The sequence below is a fragment of the Ursus americanus genome, chromosome 1 (assembly GCF_024610735.1).
Source record: "Ursus americanus isolate L20-20 chromosome 1, mUrsAme1.1.p, whole genome shotgun sequence".
In the NCBI taxonomy this organism is placed as follows: Eukaryota; Metazoa; Chordata; class Mammalia; order Carnivora; family Ursidae; genus Ursus; species Ursus americanus.
Genome location: NC_142127.1, coordinates 103,766,994 through 103,776,973, shown reverse-complemented (window position 1 = coordinate 103,776,973; position 9,980 = coordinate 103,766,994). Strand labels below are relative to the sequence as shown.

Here is a 9,980-nt window from a genome sequence, read left to right as displayed (position 1 = left end):
CCCAGAACGCTGGGATCACGCCCTGAGCCGAAGGCAGACGCTTAACCGCTGTGCCGCCCAGGCGCCCCTTCTCCCTCTTCTTCCTCCTGTCCTGCATGCCCTCTGGTCTCTTTCCTCCTGCTCTGTCACAAGACCAACTATAAATCCAGAAGGGGCAAGAATGTGTCCTCGGGGCTTTGTGATGAAATAAAACCAATGGCATTTCACTTTCTGGCCCAGAGTTTACGTTCTGCAAGTAAAAATAATGCCTACAGATCCCTTTCTGGCTCCAGCAAACATAAACGATGTCTCTGAGAAACAACTGTTTGATTAATGCAGCCAATTCCGGCGAACAACTTAAAAATTCCACGGAGAAAATAAAAGCCAGTAAAAATGCCTGTGTGACTACATAGGCCAAGCCAGTGCTGGCGCTGGGCAGTCGACCGTGTTTTCACTGCTAGCGTTCTGCTCCCCAAATGTCTGGACACCTCCAGGCACAGGCCCTGCAAACAGGAGGCTGTTCCCCACGCTAGGTAGAGTCCATTTCCTCATTTCTTTTTATTCATTGGTTTTGACAATGTTTATTGGCTAAGAAAATGAACATGCGTGGTAAACAGCTTAAGCCCTGCAGCATAAAATACAACCCATGTGTGTTACACATTTATTACACATCTGTTAAAATGCAGCTCTGGGTACATGGTGTCCATCAGGACAGCTCAAGCTGGGCAGCTGCCACAGGCCTCCCCAGCTGTGGCTCTTCACAGACTTTCCTCCACAGCCCCGCCACCATCCAGGGCATGGGGAGAGGGGGTGAGGAGGGGGCGCCTCTTCTCAGAGCAGCCCCATCACCCGATACAGGGGACACACTATTCCACGGGCCAATCATCTCGTTACATGCTGCAATCGATTGATTTCTGAGCTGCTGATCGGGTGTTGATTTGTTTATCACTTTATTCATTGAACAAATATTTATGAAGCGCCTTCTGCGTTAGGCGTATCAACACGAGCAGCTGTAGGAGAGAACAGACTCGCGAGGGTGGTGAGGGAGAAAAACGGGACCCTGCGGGGGGTCACTCATCATCAGTGGGAATCCGTGGCTGCATCCAGGTCACTGCAAAGAAGGGAGTTGTTCATTGCCCGGTACATTCCATTTCCTCATTTGGTTTTATTCACGGATTTGGAAAACGTTCACTGGGCAAGAAATGGAAGCGCTGGGTGAGGTTTCAGGCTCGAGAAGCCAGGGTGGCGGGAGAGGCGGACAAAGGCGGGCAGCATTCCCGGCAGGCAGAGTGGCACCGGCGAGGCAGGAAGTCAGGAGAGCTGGTGCTTTTGATGATCCGTGGACACAGGCCACAGCCCAGGGTGCCTGCAGGGGGACGGACCCATCAGACTGTGGGACGTGGTGCCAGGTTTCTATCAAAAAGTCCTGCACTGTTTGTTTTGTTCTCATGTGCGCTGGCTTAGTTCTCGTCTTCACCAAATCTCTGCAGCACGATGGTGACTGCCTAGCTCATATCCCTGCCCTGTTCTCCCTGTCCTGTAAGTGCCCTCTACAAGGACAAGAGCAGCTCCCCATGGTCCTAATGTTGAGGGTGAGCCTAGAGTGGGGCTGTGTTGTGTGCTGTCCCAGCAAACACGGACAGGCAGATTCTGCAGGTGGCAGTGGTAGGAGTGGTTCCTCCCGATCAGACCCACATTGTCACGTTAAGCAGATATGACATCCCCTGAGGCAACTCTGTCTTTGAGGTAAGCTCATCTTTATGCTGCCCACCTAGCCCTGTGGTGGGCCGGAAGCCGTGGAGATAGGTAGTGAATGCAAGATGTCTCCCCAGTGAACCATCGGAGCCACCAGATCTCGACACGTGCTCTTTTCCAGGAGAACCCAGCAGCAGCGCTGTGCTGCCCTGTGGTGGAACATGCCCCCTGCCTTCGTGCCGGTGACCAAGACTGGGTGGGCCTTCCCCTCACCACACTGCCCACCTGCTGGCCTATCCCATAGAGTGTGGACACAGAGGTGTCTAGGACACCAGGACAACCACAGAGAGGACCCAAAGGGCAGGGTCTGCAGCCCTCAGGCCTGTCTTCCACAATTCTAGTAGGTCAGGACCTCAAATCTCATGATCCCCAGATTCCATCATCACCCGTCCCAGGGCCTGTGGGATGCAAAGACTTTGGGGGTCTCAAAGCATTGTGTTTGCTAGCAAACCTCCTTCTCCAGGGCCCTTGGCATCTCCAAGGGGCATTATGGCTGCTGATCTCCACCCCCGTCTCCTTCCCTCAGGAACTTACCAGTTCATGTGCCTCAGGTCCACCCCAGGGAGACTGAGACCCTGCCCATGGAGTGGGAGTCTGCTCGCCTCCAGACCTCTAGGGCTGGAGTCCTTGAGGAATGGGCAACCACTGCCAAGGGCCATCTGCTGGAATCCAAATCCCCAGCTTAGGCCTCAGTGGAAGAGCAGGTCAGAGGCCTGGCAAGATATATACTTCCAAAGCCCTACAGTTTTGTCTTGTTTTTTAAGATTTTATGTATTTATTTATTGATTTAGAGCACATGAGGTGGGGAAGGGGCAGAGGGAGAGGGAGAGAGAGAATCTCAAGCAGACTCCACACCGAGCACAGAGCCGGACGTGGAGCTCAATCCTATGACCTCGCGATCATGACCTGAGCTGAAATCACTAGTCAGTCGCTTAACTGACTGAGTCACCCTGGCGCCCCCCAAGGCCCCACTGTTTGAAACAGAAACTAGTCCCGTTTTGGGTGTTTAACAAAATAACAATAAAAATTATATTAAACTTTCCAAACAATTAAGGTAACAACAAAAAAAGATAAATATGGTTTCTTGGTGGAAAATTTCTTAAGCTTCTAATAAGCCAGGGTACGTTATGACTCACCAAGAAGAAGGTCTAGCACCCAGTATTTCCAAAACTTACTCAATTATGTGTCTTTTCCTCATGGAGCACCTGAATGGACTTCCCTTTTGCAGAGTTCACACTGGGAAAAGATGAGGTGAATTATTAGATAAAGTGGGGACAGGACATCAGGAGGACAGCTGAGCCCAAAATGTTATCATAATTCTGGAAAAATTGGGAATAGTCTTAATGTTCTCTGGACAAATAGACGAGATCATATTAAAACGCCCCTCAAGACGCTGTCATGCAGCCCGTACAGCATATAAACGGTATAAAGCAATTAGATAAATTTTAGAAACAAGGCACAAAACTATGTGAATGATGATTATAATTACATATCGAAAATTAAATACGGCTCCTGGCTATGGGAGAGTAAAAATGTTGAGACTTGTTCTCCTACTTTGAACAAATAAAACACTTGACAAGCTACATGAAACAACCATTTCAGAAACTGGAAAAAAGGAAGTGCAGCACTATGGTCCCTGAGAAAAAGGAAACAAACAAGGTGGAAATCAGATTTCCTCAGCTTACCTCCAGGAAGCAAATTCCAGACTGTAGAGCAGAGAGGAGAATCCCAAATAGAGCAAGGCCATATCATTGAGTCAAGGGGATACAGAGCAAAGTTTGGGGAACTGAGGACCTTGCAAGGCAGAGTGCCAGAGGGGAGGAAGCTATGGAAAGAATGAGCTTCAGAAATCTTCATAAATGTCTACTTGAGTCTCTGAATAAGGACCATCCTGTACTGCAGAGAGAAACTCTATGAGTTTGGATAAAGAAGAGCTTCCAGGCGCAAAAAGGTACCAGGAAGCTACAGGCCGAACGATTCCCAGAATTATTCAGACAGATCCAAAAAGTTTTTGATCTGCGATATCCAGAGAGGAGAGACCTTGTGGAACGCACAGGATCCTCAATAGAGACCCCACAAGAATCATGCTGTAGTCGTGGGCTAAACTAGCCCTAGAGGAAAGCCATTAAAAGGATTAAAAATACACCTCAAATACACCTCAAAAATAGCAAATTAATCCACAAGTAATTATCTGTCACAACAAAGTCTAACAGTCTTAAAAGAACAAACTAGCCCTAAAACAGTTGACAATGTTTGATATCTAAGAAAAATTACTAGACATCAGAAGGGGCAGGAAGATGTAACACATAGAAGGAAAAGCTCAGTCAATACAAACAGAACCAGACATGAGCAAGATGGTAAACTCAGGAGGAAGGGACTCCGAAGCAGCTGATGATAGATAGATGATAGATAGATAGATGATAGATGATAGATGATAGATAATAGATAGATAATAGATAGAGATACAGATACACTTAATATGATCAAGGGCTGAAGGAAAACATGAATATAATGAGGTAAGAAAAGATACCAACAAGTGGAATTACTAAAGATGAATAAGGATGAATCTGTTTAAAATGTAGATTTTCACTGGATTGGGTTAAGAGAATATTAAGGGGCGCCTGGGTGGCTCAGTCGATTAAGCATCTGTCTTTGGCTCAGGTCATGCCCTCAGGGTCCTGGGATTGAGCTCTGCTTTGGGCTCTCTGCTCATTAGAGAGTCTGCTTCTCCCTCTTCCTTTGCCCCTTCCGGCCCACTACTTGTGGTCTCTCTCTCAAATACATAAATAAAATCTTAAAAAAAAAAAAGAATATTAAGCACTGCAAAAGATCAGTGCATATAAAGACATGAGAACAGAAACTATCCAAAATAAAGCATCTGGAGAAAAAAGAAGGAAAAAGAATGACCAGACTCTGAGTGACCTTTTAGATAATACCAACCCACCTAACAAATGTGTGATTAGAATCAGAAAAAAAGAGAGAGAGAGAGAGAGAGACAGGAGGGGTCAGAAATAATACTGGAGGAAATGGCTGGGGAATATCTCAAATTTGATGAAGACTGTAACCCAGAGAGCCAAGCCATCCAACAAACACAAAGAAAGCCACGCCAGAGCACATCATAGTAAAATTGCTGAAAACCAGTGATGAAGAGAAAATCTTAAATGTCTCTAAAAGAAAAAAGGAACATTACAAAGACAGGAACAAAGACATTTCGTCAGAAACATTGTAACCCCAAAGAAAATTGATCACATGTTTAAAGGGCTGAGAGGAAAAATAACAATTTAGAATTTCATAGACTTTATCTTAAAACTTTATCAGATAAACAAAAACAGAGAATTTATCACTAGCAGAACTTCACCAAAAAACAATGGACCTTGAGAACTTCATTCAAGAAATATTAAAGGAAATTCTCCAGGCAAAAGAAAAATAATTTCAGAAAGAAACTTGAATCTATAGAGGATGAAGAGGACTAGAAATTATAAATATGTACAAAAATATGAAGCTTCCTTTTTAATTTTTAAATTCTTTTCACCAACAATTGACCATTTAAAGCAAAAAATAATAACACTGATTGGTGTAGTTTATAACATATGTAGATATCAAATGTGTGACAACAGCAAAAATATTATATTTCAGTGACATAATATTATTTGAAAATAAAATATGAAATATTAAAAATGTGTATTTTAAATCCTAGGGCAAACCCTCCCCCCCCCAAGAAAGAAAGAAAGAAAGACAGTGGTAAAGCTAATAAATAATGGTAGTTATAATACGGAATCACAAAAAATACAAAATTAATTTTTAAAAACACAGGTGAAGAGGAAAACAGGAACACATATCAGATTAATAAATAGAAAACAAATCAGAACATGTTACACCTGAACTGACATATAGCTATAAGTGCATTGAATGTAAATTATCTAAACGTGCATTGTCTCATATGGTAGTCACTAGCCACATGGGGATATTTGAATTTAAATGTAATTAAGAATAATAAAACAAAATAAAAATGTCAGTCCTCATTCAATCTAGAAACATGTCCAGGGTTCAGTAGCCACAGGTGGCTAGTGGCCGCCATTTTGGGCAGTCTAGATAGAGAACATTTCCATCACCACCAACAGTTCTGTTCGACGACGCTCATCTAAACATATGGACTGAAACACAGACTTTTCAGATGGGACGGAACAACACGGTCCACCTGTATGCTGTCTCCAAAAAACTCAAACAAAACAACAATGCAATAGCCATAAACACAAAGACATAGGGAGGTTGACGTAAAAGAATGGAAATAGAAGAGCCATTCTTTGACCACAAATCTCAAAAGAGCTCGAAATGGAGACTTGACAACAGGGGATCCTGCCGGGACTGGAGGGGGTCATCTCGTATGATAAAGGACTTGGTTCATCATGATGGCACATGATACTAATAACAGACCTTCTAAATGGGTAAGGCAAAACTGGCAGACCTAAAGGAGAAGTGGACATACTCATAATTACATTCGGAGATTTAAAAACCTCTCTCTCAATAAGTGATAGAGCAAATAGAAAATCAATGGGGATGCCCTAGACTTGGGGAACATTATTACCCAAGTCGACCTGAATGACCTTTATAAAACACTACACGCCAAAACTGCAGAAAACGTATACTATTTAGATGCACATGGAACATTCACCAAAATAGACAAAATTCTTGGTTATAAAATAAATACCAATAAATGTTAAAGGATTGAATTTATAGTGTTGTTGTGTGCTTTATTATTATTATTATTAATTATTTTACCACAATTGAAGTAGATGATAAATCAGTAACAGAGATGTATCTGGAACATCTCCAGATTATTGACAATGAAACAAAACACCTGTAAAGAACATACAGGTCAAAGAAAAACTTATATTTTGAACTACATTAAAATGAAAGTGAGACATACCAGAATTTTTAGCATACAGCTAAAGCAGTTATAGAGAAAAATTTTACCTTTAAATGCTTATGGAAAGAATTAAAATCCATGACCTAATCTTCCAATGTAGAAGCTAGAAAAAGAACAATCTGAACCTAAAGTGAGTGGAAGGGAAGACACTTAAGAGTGGGTATCCACGAAATACACCGCAGACAGGCAATAGGGAAAATCAATAACACTAAGATCTGGCTTACTGAAGAGATTCAATAAGCCCTGGTATGACTGATCAAGTGAAAAAAAAGAAAAATATAAAAATTGTCAATATCAGGAATCAAAGAGGGGACATCACTTTAGATCCAACAGACATTAGAAGGTCAATGAGAGGATATTTGATAATATTGTGACAAAAACCACAGTAACTTAGATGAAAAAGAAATTCTGTGAAAGGTACAAATTAACAAAATCCACAAAATGGATGCAAGAAGAAATAGAAAAATCCCAGTAATCCTAAATTTAATAAAGGAACTGAATTTATCACTTCAGAGTTTCTCCCAAAGGAAACACGAGGCCCATGTGATCCCACTGATGCATTCTATGAAATATTTAAGGAAGAAGTAATACCAATCCTACATAAACCCTTTCAGAAGATAGAGGGGGGAGAGAAAACTTCCAGACTCATTTTATGAGGCCAGCATCAACCTTATGCGAAAACCCAGCAAAAGTATTATAAGAAAAGACAACTACAGACACGCCCCTTGTGAACATAATGCAAAAGCCTTCATAGCATATCAGGAAATAATATCCAGCAACACATACAAAAAACATTTCCAAGTGGGGCTTCTTCCAGGAATACGAGAAAATCAATCAAAGCCCCATTTGTCTTTTAAAACTGTCAGCACACTGGGGATAAAACGAAATGCCCTCACCTTGAATGAAGAGCATCTCTAACCAATCTCTAGCTCACTTCCTAGAGAACAGTGAATTTGAACACATTTTTTCTCAGGTGGGAAATGACACAAAATACCCCCTCGCCACTTCCAGGCTATGTTGCACTGGAAGTCCCAGCCAGTGCAGTACTGCAAGACAAAAGAAGAATTTAGAATAATATGGAAGTAGAAAATGTGTGTAGAAAATCTTTCTCAGGGATCTACCAGAAAGGAAAAAAAAAAAAAAGCTGATGGAATTAAGAAATGACTTCGGCCGGATGGAACAGCCTAAGTTGACAACAGTCAACTGTATTTCTGCTTACCAGCAACAAACAACTAGAAATTGGAAATTTAAAAAATAATGAGTACCATAGCACCCAAAATACAAACACTTGGGAATGAAGTTGACGAGAAGCGCATAAGGGCTGTACCACGACATTTACAAAGCGCTGTTGAGAAGTGAGAGAGGACTTACGTATATGGAGAAGATCCCGTGTCTGCTGATGGGTCCTGAGACTCTCTCGTGTGAAGGTGTCTGTTCTCTTGGACTGCTCTCTGGCTTTAAGACCATTCAAATCAAATTATCAGCAGACTTGATTTTGTACAAATCTGTGGCTTACTTTGAAGTTTATTCAGAATTTCAAAAGTCTTTTAATAGGCAAAAGAGTTTAGAAATGGAGGAAGTTTGAGGATGTAAATACTTCTAGAAGGACAGATCAGCCAGGGTTTCTACACCCATTGTTCTAGACATAAATGACTGTCTGTAAAGTTGTCACCGAAACAAATTCACAACAACACTTCTGGAGCATAGAAACAAACAGAATATTTCCTGAATCATTTTATGAAGCTTATACAATCTAGATTTTAGAATCTAGGCACAAAAATGGGATAAGGTCAACGTACACACACAGACTGAGCTCACTTATGTAAAACATTACACTAAAAATATCACCGAGAGTAAGCAGTGCATTTGAAGAGAGATTATTTTAATAATTCAGGAAGATTAAATATCAAGGAATCCATTTCTCCTACCTAAAAAAAGAAAGTCAACACTTGTTAGCAGCTAATGGGTATTTCAAGAAATCTGGGGGTGAATCGCCATGTCATTTTCAATGTCGATCAACTAACACGCCAGCCCCAATGCTGCAAGTTTAAAGCTTGTGTCTACACTAGCTTTTCTGTTCTTACCTGAAGGGTCTGTTTACTTAAGCAGCCTTCCTGGTTCTTAACCCATCAAAAGTGTTAGTTTAACAAAGAATACCAAACAATTAACCTCTGGTGGAAAAAAGGAAAGGATTAAAATAAGCAAAATTTATCACTTTGTCAGGTTCTGCAAACACCACCTTGATGAGCTAAAAGCCCCTAACAGAGGAGCAGATGCCTATAAAACACGTATCTCCGTTATCGTGCTGCGTGAATTTCCACCAAGAAATTAGCCCACGGAATTAGCTGGGTGTCTGATTTTGCCATCTTGAGAGAACGGCAGAGAACCCTCTGCCCTCTCTTCACCCTGCAGGGCTGGAGGTCAGAAGGGAGGGGTGCGGGTGGGTCTGTGCGGTCCCCCAGCGAGCCAGCTGGCCCTGAGAGCTGCCCAACCCCGCACTGGCCAGGGGCTCCTGGGGAAGGGAAAGGAAACTCGGGGGCTGCGTCCAAGGCCCCCTTGGGCAGCTCCGACAACCTGGTGACCTCACGAGTTCTGCTCCTCGCAGACACATCGATGGAGCCAGACAGGGAGCCTCCTTCTTCCAGCCGGAGACGGCAAACCTGTGGACAGCAGGTCCAGGCCCCTCTCCAGACACATCATTACTCTGCACCCCGTCCACATCTTCCTCACCAGGTGACTGGAAGACAAGATGAGACAGGGCTGGCAGACTCGGTCTCCTCTCGGGCAACCCTGGCTTCCGTGATGGAGTGCAGGTGTCCCCTGCTCCCCACAGGCTGTCTGGACCCACTGCCTGCAGCCCTTTGGGGCTCCTGGGGCCCGGGCCAGGAAAGTGATTACTTACTTGTTCTGTATCTGGAAGCATTTTAGCGGGGTAGGGAGAACACTGCTTTGTGCTCTGAAACAACCACAGAATGTTCCTTCCACCCCCTGAGCTTTCAGGGACAAATAGGAATGTTATGCCTTTTATAGATCCTGCTGATATTCCTTTCTCAAAATAATCCCTAAAATACAATGGTGGGAAGAAGCTTTACGTAACCCTTCGCTGGGCCGGGAGCCTGAGAAGGCTTGTAGGGAGTCTCCACCAGCAGATGGAAAGGCTCACTCGTAAGGGATCACGTACACACCTTTGGAGTTTTCTCATGGGGTCTTCTGCCAAGTGAGTCCTGGGGCTCTCTCTCTGGCCCTGTTCCTCTTCTCCTTCCCCAGGATTCTGGGGACCTTTCTCGTCTGTCTCCATCTGGCTCTGTCTCAGAGTTTG

General features: G+C 43.3%; 1 long non-coding RNA gene across 1 annotated transcript; it reads right to left on the bottom strand.

Annotated features, from left to right (window-relative positions):
* Nucleotides 1–628: 628 nt before the first annotated feature.
* Nucleotides 629–9,646, bottom strand: LOC148110831 (uncharacterized). Its single transcript, XR_015726815.1, has 4 exons — nt 9,564–9,646; nt 8,033–9,398; nt 2,910–2,970; nt 629–1,345 (listed from the first exon to the last, which is right to left on the bottom strand). It is a non-coding gene; the product is annotated as an uncharacterized LOC148110831 (long non-coding RNA).
* Nucleotides 9,647–9,980: the final 334 nt, after the last annotated feature.